The sequence below is a fragment of the Sturnira hondurensis genome, unplaced genomic scaffold, assembly GCF_014824575.4.
Source record: "Sturnira hondurensis isolate 20B ecotype Veracruz unplaced genomic scaffold, ASM1482457v3 Scaffold0005329, whole genome shotgun sequence".
NCBI lineage: Eukaryota > Metazoa > Chordata > Mammalia > Chiroptera > Phyllostomidae > Sturnira > Sturnira hondurensis.
This window is the reverse complement of record NW_028077960.1, coordinates 12,769,296-12,792,050: the sequence shown is the minus strand read 5'-3', so window position 1 is coordinate 12,792,050 and position 22,755 is coordinate 12,769,296. Positions and strand designations below refer to the sequence as shown.

General features: G+C 37.5%; 1 pseudogene; it reads left to right on the top strand.

The window, feature by feature from the left end:
• The window catches only part of LOC118987693 (ubiquitin carboxyl-terminal hydrolase 28-like), a 66,313-nt pseudogene that overhangs the window by 26,547 nt on the left and 17,011 nt on the right, over positions 1 to 22,755 (top strand).

The following is a 22,755-nucleotide window of genomic DNA, read 5'->3' as shown; positions in this document are numbered from 1 at the left end:
GGCTTATTTCACTTCGCATAACGCTCTTCAGTTCTATTTATGCTGTTGCAAAAGGTAGGGGATCCTTCTTTCTTTCTGCTGCATAGTATTCCATTGTGTAAATGTACCATAGTTTTCTGATCCACTCATTCACCAATGGGCATTTAGGTTACTTCCAGCACTTGGCTATTGTAAATTGTGCTGCTATGAACATTGGGGTACACAGGTTCTTTTGAATAGGTGTTTCAGGATTCTTAGAGTACAATCCCAGCAGTGGAATTGCAGGGTCAAAAGGCAGTTTTATTTTTAGTTTTCTGAGGAAATTCCATGCTGTTTTTTTCCAGAGGAACAAAACATCAGTCTGCATTCTCACCAACAGTGCACTGGGGCTCCCTTCTCTCCACAACCTCTCCAACATTTGTTGTTTGTTGATTTGTTTATGATGGCCATTCTGGCCAGTGTGAAGTGGTATCTCATTGTGGTTTTAATTTGCCTCTATCTGATGGCTATTAATGCTGAGCATATTTTCATACATCTCTGTGCCCTCTGTATGTTCTCTCTTACATGTTCAATGAGAGAAAACATGAAGGTGGAGAAAGGAGCTGTTGCACTTCAGTTTAAAAAGAAAGTCTCAGTGAACAAGATAAAACTCCATGAAAAAGACAGTGAGTAGGTATTCTTAGCTAAAGGACACCTTGTACAGTATAGGGCCCATGAATCTTGTAGTAGTAGGTTCCTCTGGGAAATGGAAATTGAGGGGGAGTTAAGAGTACAGTCTATTGGAGAGTTAGACTTGTAAAAAGAAAGAAGGGATTCAGGATGCAGCAGGGGGAATGGACTGCAACACCAGCCTGACAAAATCTCAGACAGCCCAACAACGTGGAGCTCTGGAGCAAAGATTCCTAGTTAGAGAGTCCTGCACTAGGCAGAAGTGAACAGGCCCTAGTACCATGGTCTTACTGGGTCACCACAGGCTGCCCGCACTCCTAACAGCTGCACGGTGAGTCTTCCCTTGAGGGATTGCCTGTGTGCTATAAGCTTTAGTGGCATGGTGTATGCAGAAGCTGTCTCTGTTCCATACATACACAGGGCATTCCTGCTAGGATAAGAGCGAAGCATGTGGTTGGTGACAAGGCCAGAACTAGGACTGGAAAGCCCGTGGGCATCTCTCTAGGAAGTTTGAATCTTATCCCATAGGCACGGGGGACCATGGAAAGTTTTAAGTAAGGAATCAAAGGGATACATTTGTACTCTAAATCTCTGCAGCATTAAAAATGAAATCCTAATACAGGTTATTGGTGGCACCCTGTTAGGGAAGCCCTTGTGAAAGTGTGAACGGAGACCCTGACATGGGAATGGGGAGACGGGTAAATTAGACTGAGAAGGAAGGCTCTTCAGGATGTGACGACTGATTAAACTTGAGGAATAAGTAAGAACCAAGAGTCTGGGCCACCTCCTAATTTTCTATGTTATATAAATTTTCCATATGTTTTGAGGGTAAGCTTTAAAGAAAATAATGAAAAATGAAGCCTACTGCAAACTTCTACCACTCAAAATATAAAGTTGTTCAATTATTACAGCCAGATCCTTGATCATCTCCTTATAATCTAGTTCTTGCTGTGATTACACAACACTGTGTCTCAGGCCTGTACCCAGGGTCAAAGAAATATCGAATATTGGACTTGATCTGAAGTATAGGAGGATCTCAGTCTAAAAGGGAGCCTGAGACAGGTGGACAGAGAAAGTTAATACAGAAAAGTTAATTATTAAAGATAATAAAAACAAGAGAGAAAAACAACCTTCTCCTTCACATACACTCACATCAAATGGAGTGCTAAATGTGATATTACCTGTCTCTGATTTTGAAAGAAAATGCCACATTTGTATTGGGTTATGTCGTTGTTAATTCAACTAAATATTTGATCAAATTGCATACATAAAGTATACAGCTGAATTAAATATGGCCATTGACCATTTACTCTCTGATCCCAGGATATTTATCCGGTATCATTATAAAAATATGTATATTCACATCACTCCTTTTGCTCATACACTGTTGTGCCTTCTCTACTCCCCCTTTGTCTTTGAATTTCTACTCATTTAACAATATCCAGCTCAAATTTCACCTTTTCTGGGTGTTTGTTTTTCATGTTCTCTCATGAAATGAATCAATTGCTCATTCATCTCTGCTTCCATGAACATTTACACATAAGGATGTGGATATAAATATATGCATATAGATATCTAAACATTTTCAAAAGATTCACAGTTGTATTTCCTGAGTCTAACAGTATGTTTAAAAATTAAACATACTGAATAATACTCACTGAATAATTTCAATTAAACTGATCCCATTTGACATTGTCACTTAATCATCTTAAGTAGTACAAAAACTATGAATGAAATTGAAAGGTAAGTAGAGATAGAGGAAAAAGTAAGAATATAAGGATAGAGAAAGATTTCACCATTCTTATTATCAAGTTTGGAAATTACCCCTGAATTAACATGTCTAAGTCTTACTAACCACTTAAAAAAAGAAATGAAAGTGAAGTTTCTTTCCAAAGTTTTTGTAGATACTTACTGAGATTTAAATAATTGTTTGAGCTTCTATACAATTTCAATGTGTTCTTCCTCAATAACTATAATTTTATCTTTATTACTTATTTATATTCCTATAAATGTGTGTATGTATATATAAGTTCTATGACATAAGTAAATTATACATGGTATGTATTAGATATGTAAAATATAATAATTACATATGTATAAGTCTTTTAATTTATTAGATTAGACTATAAGCTCTCTGAAAGCAGATTTCTTATAGAACTGATTCTCTTGTTCCCAATAGCACCTAGTACAATGTGCTATGACAGAAACCAGTATTAAATGTTTGGTAAATAAATGCATTGATGAAATATAATTTTCTCTATTTACATATTTTGTAATATGAAATAATGTCTTAACCAGGGTTTTCCAGCCCTAGCACTGTCGACATTTCGAGCTTTGCTGAAAGTCTCATTGAGCATTTGGACATTGCTGTGGGCCATCCTGTGCATGGCAGGATGTCTGCAACACTTTTGGCCTCCACCCACGAGAGTCCAGTAGCTCCGGGCTCCCTCCTCTAGTTGTGGCAACCAGAAATGTCTCCATACATTGTCAAACATCCTTTGGTTTGGAGTGGGAGTTGTCAAAATGGTCTGGAAGCATTGATTAAAAAGATGAAACTTGTAGGGGAACTCAGAGCTGCGACATGTATCCAGGAGTAAAGGGGTCAGGAAATGTCCGACTCCCTGTTTAACCTTCTGAGACTATTTAACTCTCTATAGCCTCCAGCTTCACTGACTACCCCAAAACCAGGATACCACCCAGAGGTTAACGTCATGCCCCCAGAAAGGAGGATAAGGAATGTATAGAGTATGGATAACTGCCTGACGTTACCTGCTAACTTAGACACCCATTGTGCTTTTTGGTGGTCTATGGGCTACCCACCATATGGTTTTAGTATTAAACCTTTATTAAAAAGGGACCCTATCTTGGGAGTTGGGTGAATAATTCCTGGCTAACCACCACTTGGAACCAGCCAGGAATTATTCTAATTCTTATTCTCAGTGAATTATAATAAAGCTACATGTCAGTTCTTCAGAGTCAATCAAGAAGTTAGATTTTTGAAGCAAAATTATAATTGTATAATCACCTTTAACTTAGGCAATAATCACTCATTGAGCCTTGCATTCTGTAAGTGGCAGGTAGATAATGTGGGGGGCGGGGGAGGCTGTCCATGAAATTACCAGTTTGTGTTTACATGGAAAATGAGAAAACACGAAGAAAATGAAAATTCAAAATTTTTAAACATTGCCACTGTACTCTTTTCATAATAAACATTTTTGATAGTGATAGAAACTGACACAGTAAATATTTTGAGGGTAAGGTGAATAGCTTTGTGACTAGTTTTACCTTTATGTTGAAGAAAGCAAAATGTACCCCTGAACTATACAAAACCATCAAGCAATGTGAAAATACATAAGCCTAAGTACTCAGCACTAGAGCATGATATTTTGAATATGCATTGTATTTTCATATTTGTACAGATATTACTGAAATTTTGGGAGTTACCACTTTGTTTTATACCTTGCTATAAAACTTGGCTGATTTTTGCTTTTAGTTATCTGGATGATTTGTTCTATTTATCAAATACTTATTAAGCAACACTTTTTTTTCAGAAGTTCTGTTAGTAACATACAACTGAATTGACGTAACTGTAGCTTTCAAGGAACTTATATTTAGGTGGAATAAGGTATCCTATAAAATAAAATAACAATATAATGCAGTTGGTTCTATGATACAGATGAAAATATCATGAAGGTATAAAAAAGGCACTTTTAGCTCAGTCTCAAAGGCAATACAGGAGTCACCTGATCATTTTTAAGCAGAAGAGTAATATCGTTAGGAATGCATTGGCGATAAAGCAGGACTAGAGGCAAAGAAATCACTTCAAAGTCTTTTACAATAACCTAGATAAGATAATGTTAAGTTGAAATAGGCAAGCGGTAGAAGCCTTGGGGGGAAAAGACAAGACAAACTTAAGAAATACTTGAATACAAATACTATTAGAATTCCATGAATGAGGTAAAGTTTTGGGACTCATAGTCTCAAAGTTTTGGGACTTAAATTGCCTCCTCAGATTCTAGCTATAGGTAACTGGGTAGGTAAGTCTACCATGGAGTTAAGAATAACAAGAGGAAATGCTTCTAGGATAAAGGACCTTGGATTTCCTTGTTTTCCATTGGCAACAGTGCACATAACTGAGGCATTTAATCTGATTTGAGGTTAGGAAATTTAGAAGTAGTGAAGACAAGTATTAAGACTGAAGGCGTACAGATTAGCAGATATAAAAACTTTCATGGGGATGTATAAAGTACAGCACAAGAAAATATTTACAATACTATTGCAATAACTATGTATGGGGTACTAAATTTATCAGGGTGATCACTTGATAAATTATGTAAATGTCTAATTGCTGTTGTACACCTTAAATAATAGTTATGTCAAAAATGTAGATTTTTTTTAAAGTTTAAAGATTGATTCCAGGTAGCATAGCTCCTTTATTTTTATTTTTTTAATTTTATATATTTCTAAATATTTTTAATCGATTTTATTTATTTATTTTTAGACAGAGGGGAAATGAAGAAGGAGAGGAGAGAAACATCAGTGTGTGGTTGCTTCTCATGCACTCCCTACTGGGGACCTGACCTATCCCACAACCCAGGCTTGTGCCCTGACTGGGAATCAAACCAGTGACCCTTTGGTTAGCAGGCAGTGCTCAATCCACTGAGCCACACCAGCCAGGGCTTATTTTTTTATTTGTTGTTGCTCAGTTATAGTTGTCCTGCCTTTTGTCCATTGCTCACCACTTTTTTTCTTTTCTTTTCTTCTCTTTCTCTCTCAACCCCTTAAACTCCCCACCCCAGTTAGATGGGTGTAGCAGAAGGGGCAGAGGAGAGATTTGAACATGATGAGTGAGATTGTGCTTGTGCTTCAGGTTATAAATCATAGGTCTTAAGCAGTCTAGAAAACTAAAATAAGAAAGTCCCTCTTATATCCTGAGAAGATAATGGGATTAATGAAATGAAGGTTTACAGAATTTCATTGATTGTATTGTATAGTATAGTATGAGAAGTCTGGATGGGAAAACAGTTTTCGGCAAGTGGAGAGCTGAAACTTAAGATTTCTGATTTGTAGTCATAATAGATGGTAACAAGGTTAGGCTATCACCATAGGTGTAATTCATGGAGTCAAAGTAATTAGGGAGTAGTTAGAAAACAGTGATTAAAATAAAACATCCACATGATATTTACAGAAAGCTAATGTTATGACAGGATATAAAGAAACAATATTTAACAGTAATATTTTCAATGCCTGACAAGATCCTGAATATTAAATAGTAGAAAAAAAACATACGGAGGTGATTTTCCAAGACAACAAGAGTTGTTTTAGACCTTGTACTCAGCACTGGGGAGGCAGTCAGGGATTATGCAAGGGAAATATATGTCTTCCTTTCAAAATAAAAGAAGACAACCTTAATCATGGGCTGAAAAATATACTTGCTCACTGATAGGAACTTACAATGATTTCACTATTTCACATTCACTTTAATGATCTTCGGAAGCTTCTCTATAAAAAGCCTAAATCAAACTGTTCCTTAAAATAAGACTAAAACTTGGAGAGCACTATAAAATCCAATTTGTTATGGTCAAAAAACAAAGCAGATTTAGAGAGAAAAATTGTCATAAATAGTAGAGTACCCAAGTTTCATTGTGCAATTTTCTCATAAAGTATTAAGTTCCTTAAGACATACAAAAACCATCGAAACTCCATTTGAGCAGGCTTTCCTGTACAATGTTGGGATGCTTCTCTGGAAATAAATTGGCTTTAAGATCCTTGGGTTCAATATGCAGTTGATTTGTTGGAAACATTTCAAGTCATGATATTCAACATGAAAATACTGACTAGAGGAAGCATTGAAGGAATTTATTGAATGTGTGCAGAAAAGCAAGTGAGAACAGAGTATAATGGACTTGGTAATGGTTATAGTCCCCACTTACTTATGGGGAATATATCCCAAGACTTGCAGCAGATGTCTGCAACCACAGACAGCATTGAACCCTACCTATACTACAGTTTCCTACATGTACACATACTTTATCGATTTGGCATATTGAATTTCCAGCATCACCCCTCTCGCGCATTGAGGCTATTATTAAGTAAAATAAGGGTCCCTTGAACACAAGCACTGAGACGCCAAGACAGTTGATCTGATATTCACGATGGCTAGTAAATAACTAATGAGAGTGCAGCGACATGAGATTTCATCAGGTTACTCAAAGTGGTGTGTGACTTAAAACTTATGAACTGTTTATTTCTGAAATATTCCACTTACTATTTTTGGACCGTGGTTGATCATGGAAAACACCATAGATAAGAAAGGTCTACTATGTACAGAAGACTGCACTTTTGACTACAAAGTGTTTTAATAACAAAAGTTGGGTTGCTAAATGCAATTGAGTTACTGCTGCTGTGAAAATATAAAGCAGTGCAGCAGAAGGCATGTTTTACACTAGTTTGCAGAGAGTGTGTGATCCTGGCATATTCTCCAAAACCCCCAAATGGTGCCCAAAACCCAGTTGCTATAAATAGTCATAGCTGTTGTAGACTGCTCTGCCTAGTTCTAGGAATTGTATCTCGACCCCTTGAATCTAATGGTGAGGGGTGACCTTTGGAATGCAAGCCCCAGGAGACAAAGCTTGTCTCTGGTAGCAAATGCTGCCTCAGTTTCCTCTCCCTGACACTAAAGCTTGGTAGGAAGTCAATGACGGGTAAGACCCCTCATAGCGGGGAGGGCGGGGGGGCAACCTAAGTCAGGCTCGATCACTTAGGAGGCCTTCATGGAAGGATGAGGGGGGCTGCAACAAAGAGGGAGCAATGGACTTCCCCCCGCCCAGCTTTGACATAGCCTGAGTCCCCATGTTCTCTGGGAGAAGTGCTTCCTGGCTCTAATCCCCTTAATCCTGAATACCTGTTGGGGAGGGGTGCAGCTCCTTGCATTGCTAGAGTGTGATCTGGGGAAAAATCTGGCATCCCAAAGGCTTCCTGATAAACCTGTGAAATCTGCTCTGCTAAGAGTGCTTTCATTCATATGTTAAGGGTTCAAGCAGGAAGCCCTAAAACTCTGTTGCTGACAGACTCTGACTCATAGTAAGCCCTCAGATTTCTTTGAAATGTTATCTACTGTTTGATCCTTGCTGCCCTGTATTCCTGTATATTAGAACTCAATAAAAGGCCCTGGAGGAGGGAGCTCGAGGCCTTTTTCTCCTTGGAGAAACTGGCTGCTGCTGGCCTTTTCCCCCTGAGAAACTGGCCACTGCTCACGGCCTTTTTCCTCTGGGAAAATGGCCACTTCTCCTCCCCAAGCAGATCACATCATATCTCTGTCATGATTACTCTCATCCATGGTGGTTGGGGGGGACTTGTGAAGAAAGTCATCCCCACACATAACTTTACAACTTTCTTTTCTTGTTCTTTCTCTTCTTTACTCTTTCTTTCTTTCTCTCCCTCCTCTCTTCCTTTAATGCTGCCAAAAATCCCATAAAATAGAGCAACATTCCCATTGTATAGCATAGAAAACAAAAGTGTCAAAGAATTTCTATGATTTTTACAGGGCTACACAATTAGAAGTTCTAAAGTTAGATCCAGATGTCATTGTTTCAGATGCTTAGAGATGAATAGTTCTCTGCGGTTATCATTGTACCAGTTCATTTTTTCTCTCTTCGCATCCACATTATCACTATGAAGTGACAGGTAGTGATAGTGGTGATGATTAAGAACGTGGTGGTGATGATTAGGAAAGTAAACTAATAGATCTAGCTATTAAAAGGAGACCTCACTGCGGGATAGTCTATATAGATGCTTCACTCACAAAAAGTGGATATAGTTTTATTGGAGAATTCAGTTCAGGCTTTCATAATCTCTAAGTGCTCCGTCATGAGGACAAGGTTCTACCCTCAAAATATTTTGAAGTCCTTTTCCTTATGCAGTCCATTCTTTCACTTAATAAATATTTATCAAGCACCTACTATGTGCCAGATAGTAAACATGGCATTGAAGAAACAAAATTTCCTTACATTCATTTTTATAAAGGAAGTATACTTAAAATAAATAAAATGAATTGAGTAAAAGGTATATTATATATGAGCTAGTGATGATGAAGGATAATAAAGGAAAAAGAATCAGCAGAGTTGAAGAGAGCCATTGCAGTTTTAATAAGGACAAACCTTAATGATAATGTAGCATTTACATAAAGATCAAGAGGATTTGGGGTCATAAATCCCAAAAGTGAAGAAGATTCACTGCAAAGAAAACAGCAAACCCTGGGGTTCTGAGGAGGGTACTGTGCCTGATATGTCCCGAAGAGAAGAGGACAGAATGCTGGAATTCAGTGAACAGAGAGTTGAACAGAAGATGAGATGGAGAGCTATGTGTGGGGGACAATACGCTGTATCATCTAGGGCCTCACAGCCCATTTGAATGAATTTGGCTGAGTGAGGTAAGACATCATCTGAAGGTTTTGATCTGAAGTAACATTATCTGATATAGTTTTAAAAGCTTCCATGGTGTAGAATAGACTAAAGGGGACAAGGTTTAAACAGAGAAACAGCGACAGATGGCTGCAGAATCCAAGCAAGTCATGCTGGAGTCAGGGATGAGAGTAGTGACAGTGGAGATGAGGAGCCGATGGATTCCACATCCGTTGTGAAGACAAAGTTACAGGATGGGATAAGAGATGGCATTCAAGTCCTGAGAGAAAGATCAGAGTCAAATGTTACTCCAAGTTTTTTGTCCTGAAGAATTACAAGGGTGAAGCTACTAACAAATGAGGTAGTTAACTGGTCTTTTTGTGTCTTGACATTTGGTTTTCTTATTGTTGTTTTAGTTCCAAGTTATATCAAACCATCTCATGTGTTATGTTTATTAATCATAAATATCTCCATCTTGTTCACATTTCTTCAGCGTGATCATATAATAAATGAATCATGATATCTTAACTCCTGTTTGTTTATGCATCTTGGAAAGGCTCTGGTAATTTTAGTCTCACCAAGGAATCAGCTCCTCTCAACCACAACTGTTCTCTTTATTTTACCCATCGATTTAGCAATTTTTAGACTACTGAAATTTTAAATTGCCAATTTTAGGTTTCCTTAACTTTCTAAGCAAAAAGATTCATAGAGTAATACAGATAGCTCTTCAGTAAGTTCAACTATATTCAACTTTTTATTTTGCATTCATAAAAGGGCAATGGTAAGCATTGGAAACAAGAAATTTTTTTAAGTGACTCTAGTCATAAACCAGGAAGAAGCAAATGACATAAAGAACCAAAGACATTGAGCTTAAGTTATCCTCTATCCAGTTAGTGAATAGCTCAGTCCTTTCACAGAGTCACATAATCTAGTTGGTTCTCAACTTTCATAATTACACCATGTAATTATTGTACTTTTTGAAAAAATTATACAAAATATCTAAAAACACCTGAAAAATATGAAGTGCTAAACTAGTGTTAGCTTAAAATTCCCACAGCTTCAAGAAACTAGACCTAACAAATGGAAAAAAATTAGATCAGTGAAAACAAAATAGATGGTACATCCCATAGCCTCAAGTGTGAACCAATTGTAGTTTACTTCTCTCCCTTTATGCTTCTTTATTTATGTTTCGTGAAAGTTATTCACTTCTCTGTTACAAACCATTTCACTGATGCCATTTCTACATGTTTAGAGGCAAGACTCTCGCATCCACAAAGTTCGGCACAATTATTTGGCTATGAGTGATCATAAAAATGAAGTAAATGGAAGAGAATGTTCTCTACCAATTACTCTCATTATGCTGAACAAACACAGGTACTTTATTTTCACATTCTTAGTTTTTCTAAGTTAATTTTTCTGTATTATAAAAATTAACAATTTAAAGAGTGCAGGCAAGTTGAAGAAACCACACAAATGTTTGTGCAGCCCTGCACTTATCATTTTAATGATTAAAGTTAGAACAAAAGCATTGTAGTAGATACAGTTACTGTTAAACACAGACCACTCAGAGAAGAATTAAATAGACTTTTACAGCTTTACCAAATCAGAGCGAAAATTGCCAATATAAAATTTAAAAAACAAATGTGATTTTTCTATTTCAATGACTAATTTAATATTGTAGTTTTGGGCAAACACAGGAATGAAATCTCTTACATCAATGTTAAGTTATAGGTAGGGGTTAGAGAACGATTTGTGAAATATGATAAAATTATTTCATTTTTTAGATTGACCTGTATATTATTTTCTACAAAATATAGTGCTAATATCTAAGTCAGTTACATCTCAGTAACACTGCTGTTAAAAAGTTTGATAGAGCACCTTTGATAAAATCAACCCCAAAGAGTTCATTGCTGGATTTTCCATTTATTTCTCTTAGCCACAAGATTTTTAGTAATAACATTAATTTTTAAATGCTCCCCAAAATACATTGCAAAATGTACACTGTTACATCAAATTTAAATCAAGAATTTAAATTTGTAATAAATTAGCAATAAATTACAGCTCAAATTCTATCCCTGTTAGTTTTAAAAATTGGACCAAAATTTAACTTAACTTTGAAATCTATGTAATCATTATCAAATTTTGTTAACAATAAATATGAATACAAATATTCAAGAAAGATCAATTACTGCTAATTTATCCTGTTTATTCTCATTTTTTCACAGCAAAAAAATGATTTAAATGACACACAGACATCTTTTCTCCACACTATATTCATCACAAACAATCAAAGTGCCTTCACAATCCAGCATTTAATTCAAGTTTTAGGTTAGCGACTATTTGTTATTAAAAGGCAAAATATATCTTGGTGAAATGATACACTGCTATTGCTGATTTACATATTTGGACAACTCAGTTAATTTTTTTCACTTTTAACTCAGCATGTCATTAAAAAAACTATTTTAAATGGAAAATGAAATACAGAGAGCACGAGAGACCTGCACAGTAATAAGTACAGAAAGATTCTTAAGAGAAAAATGAGCAAACATGAAAGACAAATTCTTCTACTTTAAAACTTTGTCTGGATATAGCTATGACTTTTTCCCCTCTAACATACAGCAGAGGGATTTGCAATCACATCTTTTCTTTCCTAGATACCCCTATCGCAATGTCTAAGACAAAAGCATGTTTGTAAAGAAATGTGGGGCTGGAGGAGGGACACAGAGAAGGAGAAGCTAATGCATGGTTCATTATTGAGTTAGCCATCATGGTCTATGTGACTAATTCTCAGTACTGCTGGGACCCACTCAGGAGCATCAGGAAAGGTATCTCGGAACCATGCCCTCCAAAGATGAAGAAGGGAAACATTTATTTGTCACTCTCTTTTCATGGAATAATAGACTGTTCCATTAGACATCAACTCTTTAATACTATTTATTTGTCACTCTCTCCCTTCATGGAATAATAGACTGTTCCATTAGACATCAACTCTTTAATACTTTCACATTGCACACATGTGACAAACATGAGGTTCCTACAAGTTCTCATGTCAAAAGATCCAAGACAAACTATGGCAAAGAGCAGAAGTGCAGAGTATGTGCTAGACATGAAAAACTCTCAGGTATTACCCACCCAAGGTTAGTGCCACAGTTATGCCAGTATATCAGATAAAGCCAAGATTTGAAATGTTTTATTTTATTTCTATTTTTAATAATTTTTAAATTAACTTTGAATATAGTTGTCTAAATTTTCTCACCACCACTTTCCCCAGTCCCACTCACCCCCATATCCCACCCTCAATCCCACCCACCTTTTGGCTTTGTCCATGGGTCCTTTATACATGTTCCTTGATGACCCTTTCCTTTTTTCCCCCATTATTTCCCTTCCCCACCTCTCTGGTTCCTGTCAGTTTGTTCTTTATTTCAATATCTCTGGTTATATTTTGCTTGCTTATTTGTTTTGTTGATTAAGTTCTAGCTAAAAGTGAGATCATATTGTATTTGTCTTTCACTGGCTGGCTTATTTCACTTAGTATAATGCTCTCCAGGTCCATCCATGCTGTCCCAAAGGGTAAGAGTTCCTTCTTTCTTTCTGCTGCAGAGTATTCCATTGTGTAAATGTACCAGTTTTGTATCCACTCATTTACTGATGGGCTTTAAAGAAGTATTCTATACAATTCATTTGAGCCCCCCTCAGATATAGAGATATATGTATATTTGTCATTAACCCTAATCTATACTATAGTTCCCTACAGCCAGATCCAAAATGTATGGTTTCATAAAAGATAATTATTAAGACTAATTATAGTTCCTGCTCCTCCATTTCACTCTGAGTAGTTAACTGATATTCACCATTTTCTTCCTATCTTTCCCTACGATGCATTCCAGATGTCTTGATCCCCTATTGGATGATCATGTTTTTTTGTTTTGTTTTGTTTTTATCTGGTGATGTAACTGAGAATGTCATCCTGCAAGCATTCCCTCAGTTTCCTTGCCCCTTGGGGTTAACAGTTGCTATAAGTGTGGGTCAATAGAAGTTAGGATTTATGGGGCCCATCTTACTCCCACTTCTCGGTTCCCAGCTGAGTGCTATTTTAGGAAGTGACACAACCTGTCAGTCATTAGTTCAACATCTCTGTCACATCTTGGATGATAGAACTCCAGCCCTCAGTGGTAGTCTCTGAGCCCGCACCTTAGCTGAAACTTGAAAGAACAATCTATTGCTCCATCAGTTTAGAGTTTCTGAATGGCAAGATATGTGGGAAAACTAGTAGGTCCTGTAGTCTTGTGTATATTACAGACCCTCTTTTATCATAACTTAGACACCTGTTTCAGAATTATGTAAGTTCTCATATGGTGGTGCTGTCTGGCAGCACCTAAAATTAGTAATATGCCCCTGTTGGCAGATGACTAAAAGTAACACAGTCCCCATATCCTATCTTGTGAGTATACTTTCTAGGGCTACTTACTGTACAAACCCTCTCACCAAAAGCAAAGCCTGAAACCAAGATCTAGAATCATTTTGGAATGCCAAGGGGTTTGAGAGAGGAAAAGAGGAAAAACTAATATAAGGGTGATTTTGACAATGGCTACAGCTGGGAGTGACGCAGCACTCAGTGCACCAAACTTTTCTGAGAAACGTTATAAAATGTACATCAGAATTATCCACCCAAGGGACAAATAAGGAAAGTATTTATCTCTTGGCTTCTATTCCCCATAAAGTGTTGATAAAGTGTTGCTCTGTGGAGCATTAACTCTCTCACACTTCCGAGTGGTGCATTCATAAGAATCAAGCAATTCCTGCTGGCTTCCCAGCTGGCTCCCTGTACTGTGTCTTCAGAGAAGCCCTGGGCAGGAAGTGAAAGGTGTAGGGATGAAATTGAGGCAAGGTGCATTCAGTTTATTCTGTGCAAAGCTTGCTGAAAACTGCACAGAACCAAAGCAGCATGACTGAATTAGGGGATAAGAGAGAGACCATGACCTTGGCCCAAGAGCTCTCTAGAGGTGATTATTAAGGTAGACACAGTAAAAGTAAATTCTCATTCTGTAGTTACTCTATTAATATTTTTTTTTATTCTCCCAAGGTGGATCAAGTTGCCTTCAATATATATATATATATCTCCAGAGGTGTATAACTATAATCTAATAAGGCATGAACTGAAATATTACTTTGAGAAAATAAATAGCAATTACAATAGATGTCTGTAACATATTAATTTTGAATTATTTTCTTAGCCAATGCAAGGATTTGTTTCAATAAAGGTTAGATAAGATACACCCCATAAAAATAATATTAACTAAGCCATGAAAATTGGGTATTCTCCCACATGAATACATTAGGGAGAGTTTCAAAGCAAACAATAGGGGTTTGGTGATTCATTTAAGGGAAATTCATGTCTTCCAATGCTTTTGCATCAGTGATTTGATGAAGCAATTGTTATTCTTCTTGTTTTCTGTTTCAGAATAAAATTAGATAAATTAAAGACACTAATGATTACATTATTTTGATTTCATGGAATTTTTGCCATAATTAATGGGTGAGCTAAAACAATTTCAAACCAGTTACTTGATTTTTGCTATCCCATAGGATTTTTCTTTATCCTGATGTAGTCAAGACACCAGGTGGCTATATTTTATTTATATAAGTGACTGTTGTTCACTCTTCCGTGATGTACCTAGACCATTGAGCTTTGGGATAAGGTTTGTGAACTGAATTAAGTCATGATAAAACTTTTCTCCAGTACACCTTATTAGGGGTATTATAATTTCTTTTCAAGGCTAAAAGTGCTACTACTCTATCACTACCTTTATCCCACTAGTAAGTCTTTGCATATTTAAAAATAAATATAACTTCTATAAAAATATGGGAGTCATATAGATTATAAACTAGGTTTTACATGTTGAATATACCACATTCTGAAAATATGAGGGTATGATGGGGCATAGCAGTACTTTCCCAAGCCTACATTTTGGTTGATCAGCTTGGTCCTGGGAGATTTATCTTGAGAGATAACAACTGATAGGCAACTTTTTTTTTTTTTAAATCCAGAAAGGGTTTTCTTTACCCTAGCACTGGTTCTCTCCTCCACTAAAAGTTGAGGACTAACTTTACATATTCTGTGAACCTAAAATCCTTTGGATTCAGGCCCAGCAGAGTTCCTCTGTCTGGTCCTTGCCTGCAGGCAATTTTAAAAAATATTTGATAAGTGCATTATTAAAAACTACACAGTCTGCACAGAACTTTATATAAAAAGCTAAAGAAAGCCATCTAGTATGTAAAAATACACATAAACTAAATTCAGTATAATAAAAACTATGATAAAGCAATCAGATTAAATGGAGAATTGTTGGGGACCACTCTGTGTGGTTTCAGAGGCTGTATCCCCGAGTGAGCAGACCTTGAAAGAATTCTCACTGGAAAACCAGGAAATTCAGGTGGCAGGCAAGACAGGATGCTAACATCTAGGGTTCCCGTGGAAGATCAAGCCTGATAAATACATTGTATCCTTTGAAGTTTGTTTTACTTTGTATAGCCCTGTTGATAAACTGGATGTTTAAGTTCAAGGCATAAGGAGTAAACTCCCTATCTCATGAAACATCTTAAAGACCATCTGGCATTAACATGTCTCACAGACCCTGACCTAGGACAAACCTCTGTGTTCCTTCCATTGTGATCTATAGATAACGTGTTTTTGAATGACTATAGCCTTTTAACATTGATTGATAAGCTATGTGTGTATGCTGTATACACCTCCACATAACATTCCCAATAAAAGCTGTTTGGGAGAAGGGCTCAGGGCATTCCCCACTAGAGGGAATCACCACCCCTTTTCCTGTTGGAACAGCAAGATTGTGTCTGGGATGATTTGTTCTCATCCATGGTGGGCAGGAGAGCTCTGTGGGATGGAGTTCTCCCGCCGAGAGTAACTGTTGAAACCTGGACATATGTTTATCTCTTAAAGCTAGGATAAGCTGTAGAAATGTTATGCATAAGTGTTAGCATAGTAGTTAGGTATTAACAGAAGAGAAGGGAGCTAAACTGGCTGTGCCTGATTAATTCTGGAAGCTACAGCTTCACAGCCACCTGAGGGGACGGCCACGTTCTCTGCCTAAGGGACACTAACCCGCAAGCAGGCACAAAAGACCAGCTTTCCAATAACCAGCCAGCCCCCACAGATTAATGATGGGGAGGGGAGGAATAAAGAGTGAAGGGGAAATTCCTCTGCTGTAGCACAGGCAGTAGAAAACAGACAAGGAGGCCAAACATTGAGGCATTTGCAATGAAAGCCAAAATGGCAACCATAAAGGGGAGGAGTCTAGCCTGAGAAAATCTGGGAAAAGGATGGACACAATAAGGACATGGAACCGCCCAGAAGATCCTGGAAAATAAGTAGATAAATGGATGGCCCTGCACAAACCTATGAAAACTTAGGAAGAAGATTGGTTAGTTTGGGGGAAAAAAAAAAGCTTACCCCTTTACCAACTCAGGGAGATGTAATCAAAGCTTGACAAATGCCCCAGGGCTGTTTTCTCCATAGGAGATGCAGGTCTGGGCATGGCAGCTGGTGGGCTACAGTGCAGCACTGAAAGTGCTCAGGAGGAGAACAGAGACAAAGCTAGACTTCTAAAGCTTCGGATGCTGATACCATGGTAATAGCACACCATCTGTGGTCCTGGGCCCCGGTCCTCACTCTCCTCCTGAGCTTGGTGGGGACACGTGCAGATCTGTGGCCCCAGAGGCTGGACATCTTCAGCGAGTTGGAGCTAATATATGTGGTTGTGGATGAGGCAGTGCGGCAGCTTCTGCAGGAGCATCTGTGCCCTGCACACCCCTCCAATAAAGCTGGCCACTATGCCTCAAATCCTCCTATAGTGAATCCCCCAAATTCTTTTTTAAATAATATTTTAAAGATTTATTTATTTATTTTTAGAGGCTGGGAGAAGAAGGAGAGAGAAAGAGAGGGAGAGAAACATCAATGTGTGATTGCCTCTCACACCCCCCCAACGGGGCATCTATCCCAAAACCCAGGCATGTGCCCTGATTGGCAATCGAACCAGTGACCCTTTGGTTCACAGGCCCAAGCTCAATCCACTGAGACAGACCAGCCAAGGCAAGGCCCCCAAATTCTTTTCTCACAACTTTACAAGAACCCATTTCAGACCAGTCTGGTAGACCCATCTTTGTCCCAGTCTATGTCCAACAATGTCACTATTTGGGCAAATTAATTCTCCAAATTATTTTATGTGTAATTAATTTAAATCAATTTTTATTTTATACTAATTATTTCTGTTGTGATTTCTCAATCATTTTTATTGTGATGAAATTTGGGTTATGTAAGGTAGTAGCACTTATCTTCCAGGTCATTATCAGATTCATTGTGATGCTTTAAAGATTTTTACAAGATTAGATAATCTAATGCACAGTCTCTACAACACCAAACCAATGCATATGGATAAAAATAACTTTTATGCTGCATGCTAAAAAGAAATATAAAAATATTTGATGAGTGAATTATTAAAGAACTACACGGTATGTACCTAACTTTATATAACAAGCTAATACTATTAACTCTTTATTTCTCTCCACCAAAAAGTTACATATTAGTCTGTTTTCTCTGAGACAATAGTACACATGACAATTCTAACATAGGACATCTTAAAATTTTTGTCATCTAGATGGGATTTCTGAACACAAATTTCCTGGTAATAGTTTGAAAGAAACAAAGATTCCTTAAAAGAAATTAAATGAGCAGCTACAAAACGTAAGTATAAAAGAGATTGACATGCCTTTTTATTCATGAATCTGTCAAGAAACCTACCTTCGCCACTATAGTTGTTTACTTTTTCTCACTCTGTATATGTACAAAGCAACATCTTTACATTTACGAAATAGAATTTTAAATTTAAACATGCTGGCAATTTAACAGCATCCAAAAAGTAAAGGCTTGAAATATTATCTTTGGTCTTCCCTATGATGAATTTTTTTAACTTATATATTTCTCTGTAGTTCTACTCAAGGTCGCTAATGAACTATTGCTTGCAGATAAAGGTAGGTAGAGAAAATGCAAAGTAGAGGGAAATGCATCAATGCAAATGTAGGAAAAACATAGCTATGTATGTATGTGTACACACTAGTCCTGCCATGTGTATTTCAGATACAGTTCACTAGTCACCATTAGCCCTGGCAGGTGTTTATTAAAGATATTTGAAAAGCCTATGTAAAAAAAAAAAGAATAAGCATCAGGAGTTCAAGCCATGTCAGATTAAAAGGCAAAATGCCCCAAAAGGCTCTTCAGCTCTCTGTGTGGGTGGTTGGAAGTCAATCACATGTCGGGTTAGGAAGGTCAACTCAGATCGGTATAGAACATTAAATAGCAACCAGCCCAAAAAGCAGATATCTGGGTAAGCATGACTGCCAGCACTTACAGCAGATAAGAGCCAGCTGGAAGACTGACCAGGAAAAAGCAGGGCAAGCACAGATGTAATCGGAATTCTAAAAATAGAAAGATGATGCCACATAGGAGGATTAAGCACCAGGGTTGTCCGCGACATTGACTGATGGGACTGGAATGTCTAAAGGACGTGAAGAGACACATAAAAGACATGCGAGCATACGAATACCAAGTAGGCATGATTCCATGCGGCAGTTTTCTGCTTCCTGCTCCCAGTTTATGGTCCTAAGAACTGCTAGTATATGACCAGCCAACAATGTACTCCAGATGAAAAGGGCCAGGTGACGTTCGAAAGGTCTATATCAGTTTTACCTACCTTAGCTGAATGCTTGATTAATTCATTAAAATATGTATTTATTAAATAAGGTTAATTCTCTTTGATACTAATGTGGTCGATATAAATAAGAGTAACCTTGGCTCTTTAATATTTTAACTACTTAACCAAAATTTCAAAAATAGATTTTATGTGTTCCTATTCTTCATAGAAATATTTCTTCGTGCAGTGCGGCAGAGGGTATGCCAGCCTCTCACTGAGCCGACGTGGCCATTCTCCTCTCTTTCCTAGGCATGTAGCAAGATCACGTAGCCTAGCTTTCTTTCAATTTGATATGTCCAGGTTACGGAGCCCCAGGCAGTCAACTGTAAGTGGAATTTATGTGTGTCTTTTCCAGATCAAGCCTTTTATAAGTGGCTACGTGGTCCTCTGGCTCCCTCTTCCACCAAGATGCAGAGATCAACAACAGGACTTTAGATTTACACTCTCCAATATAATAGCCACTAGCAACACATGGCTATTTGTATTTTAATTAAAATTAAATACAATTAGAACTTAATTATTCATCCACACTAGCCACATTTCAGGTGCTCAAATGCTGCATAACTCTAGGCAACTACCATTATAAAATACATCTAGCGTTCCAGAAAGTTCTGTAGTACAGTGTTGCCTTAGACAATGGCAAAGCGAAAGTCCAGAGACAGACTGAGTTCCTGTGTCAGCACGAGGAAAACCGTGCAAAATATGCCACCATTCACCTGTGACTATCATGTGAGGGGAGATGAAACTTGCACCTATACTGTGCAAGTATAGGTGTCCTATACTTTGCAGTCTATATTGTTATAGCAGCTAGTTACTCTAACGAGTATTGTACAATCAGTATGAAATATTCACAAAAATGAAGTTCCAGGTAACTCAAAAGATGGTACATCACCAGCCAAGTATAGATTAGCATGAGGTAATTAAGATAGTATTTCATTTCTATGTCAGACAATGTATGACACTTAGGTAATACTTAGGTAAAATCCTTTGTAACCAGTGCAATTTCATCATCCATGTGGGGCATATATGATTAAGTCGAGACAATTCAGAGTTTAAGCACATGTGGAAAATGGGCTTATTTTATAACCAACCCCATTCCCATTACATAATACAAGAGATTCTCATAACTAACCATGGGAAATGGCCGGTTCATACAGCTGGTCTACTCAAGGACAGCAAGGAACTGAGGCTATGCAAAGTCTTCAAGATAGCAAGCAATAGCAGATTCACCCTTACACATCTTGGAAAGGTTAAAGAAAGGATATCTAAACATTCACTTAGAATAAAAACAACATTAAATTGATGAAAGGACTTAGAAAAAGGTCTTGATTTTTTATTAGGAAATCTCTATGACCTTTATCAAGGAAGCACATTTTATGTTGGCATTATTTGTCTAGAATAGTAAAAGCTGGTTGTTGTACATGAAGTAAAAATACACAGAAAAAAAGTGCCCCTTATTTTTATTCTTACAAAAAATTGTGCCTAGAAAAACAGTTAAGAGAATGTTGTGAGATAAAAAAAAGGTGCATCTTTTCTCCTGTACTGAAAGAAGAAATTCACTTGAAGTATAAATCTTCAAATGATGAAAAATAACAGATTCCATTCAAAGTGAAGTTTGTTTCTTTTCTTTCCTGGAGTTTACTGCAAGAAAAGTAATAAACAATGTGAAAAAGCTTTCAGGTGATCCTATAAAGTAGTAAAAACTATTATCACTCTTGAACAAATAACTATGCAGTTATACGTAGTAGAGTAATGGACTCTATCAGCCTTTTACTTATGGCCAGAAGGTACACTTGTGATAACTGCTTAATTTTAACCTCAGGATTTTACAGGTCATAAACGTATCATTGACATTAATGAACAACATAGGCAAGGTAAAATACTAATCAACATAGACATCTTGGATTTTTTTAGAAAATTAATGTGTTCTCTGGGTGAGACTTTATTATACTGCCTTGAGAATTAACTGCTCTAATGGTGAGTCTTGATTGATTGAAAAAAAATTAGAAAATGTTTTGTAGGTGATGGTATGAGAAATTACCACACTATATCAAGTCATCTCCAAATTCCATTATTTTTTGTTTTTCCCCATTATCATCCCTTAAACAGTGAGTAATGAATAAGACTGTAGATTGGCAACAGAAATTAGAAACTTTGGGAAAAATTTCAGTTCATTAGCAAAGTAATTAACTGTTTTTTAACACAGATAATACTGCAATGAAATGTAATTAATGGTGTTATACTGATTGCAACCAAGAAATATCATTTTCTGAAAATAACATATGTTAAGAATCTAATCTCATTCTTTCTTATGGAGGAGCTACCTATAATGGGTAGCCACTCTGTCACTAACCCTGATTGCCCGTATGTCCGAGTAAAGATTAGATGCAGGACATTAGATCAGCAGTTTATTACTTAATAACCTCAGTACCAAGTAAGCATAAATGTTTGGCAAGGTCAATGAGTAGCAGAAATTGAGCAGCTTTTGCCCTTCTTAGGTCATATATCTTTCTAGATCACGTGCCTGACAATATGATTATATTTTTGCTACGAATGCTGGAGAAATAGAATTTGACTACAGCTATAAGTCTGTGGAAACACTAAGTGTTCCATGTTACATAACTATACTTTTAAATAGAACTCTTCCCTCTAGCCATAAAGGTGCGATGACACTAAATGATGCATGTCACCCAGTATCTTAGCCAGCTTGGGCTGCTATAAAAATTACTGAAGCTTATAAACAACAGAAATTTATATCTCACAGTTCCGGAGGCTAGATGTCCAAGATCAGGGTGCTGCCGAAGTCAGGGTCTAGTGAGAACCCTCTTCCAGTTCGTAGACTCCCACCTTCCCCTTGCACGTTCACAGGGCAGGAAAAGTGCTAGAGAGCTCTCTGAGGCCTCTTTTATAAAAGACACTAATCCCATCCATGAGAGGCCAAGCCTCATAATGTAATCACCTCCCAAAGGCCCCACCTCCTAGAATTATTACATTGGGAGTTAAGATTTCAAAATATGCACTTTTGAGGATACAAATCTTCAGTCCACAGTACCCTGCTACGCTTACTGTGGCAAGAGTGTGACTAAAGCATATGTCCTATCATGCTGCCTGCTGGAGTCTGAGGCTCCTTTTGTAATGAGCATGTAAACAGACGTGAACCATCAGAGATGGATGGCAAAGACCTGAAAATTTGTACAGGAACTAAGTGGAGCACAAGTCAATGTTTTGGCCACTTTGTATTATAAAATTTTGTTTTGATTTTAGAAATGAAGCTCAGTGGTTATGTTAGGTAGCCCCTAGGAATGAGGAGCCAGAGGAAAAATAAAGGCAGAGCCCTCACCATTACAATCTCTGTTATAATCTAACAAATAACACAGGAGGTTAGAATCAAAAGGAACACATCTCACCAATTAACTCAGCAGTCCTGAGCTCCATTTGATAAGATTGCCAGGTGTCCTAGCAGTACAAGCAAACCAGCGCAGGAGAAGGGAGAGTCCCAGACACTGTGCAGAGAGAAGGGGTTTCGGTAACAACCTCACTAAGATTGCTGGGTGTTCTGAACATCACAGAGGGGGTTGCACAGGAGGGAGAGGGGGGTCTATGCTGGGAAGAGGGGCTCTTTAGCATTTCACTAGGTGAAAGAACCGTTACTAACACAGAAAGAAAGCCTTTGTATCTGTGCATTATTCCCAAGGGGAAGAAGGAGAGGAACCTAGAAGCCAGCTGAGGTAAATAACCCCTGAACCTCAAGAGTCAGCATACTTAGTAGCCACTTGTAGCCTCCGTTCAAATGTATAGAACAAACTTACTCACAAGCTCATTAACAAGTTTATTTTCTCTATGCGTGGGCCAGTTAGACTAGCTGGATGCCTGATTGCAGCTTTGTGTTTATGTGTGTTTCATAAATGAACTTCCTATGTCATTTCTACTACATATGT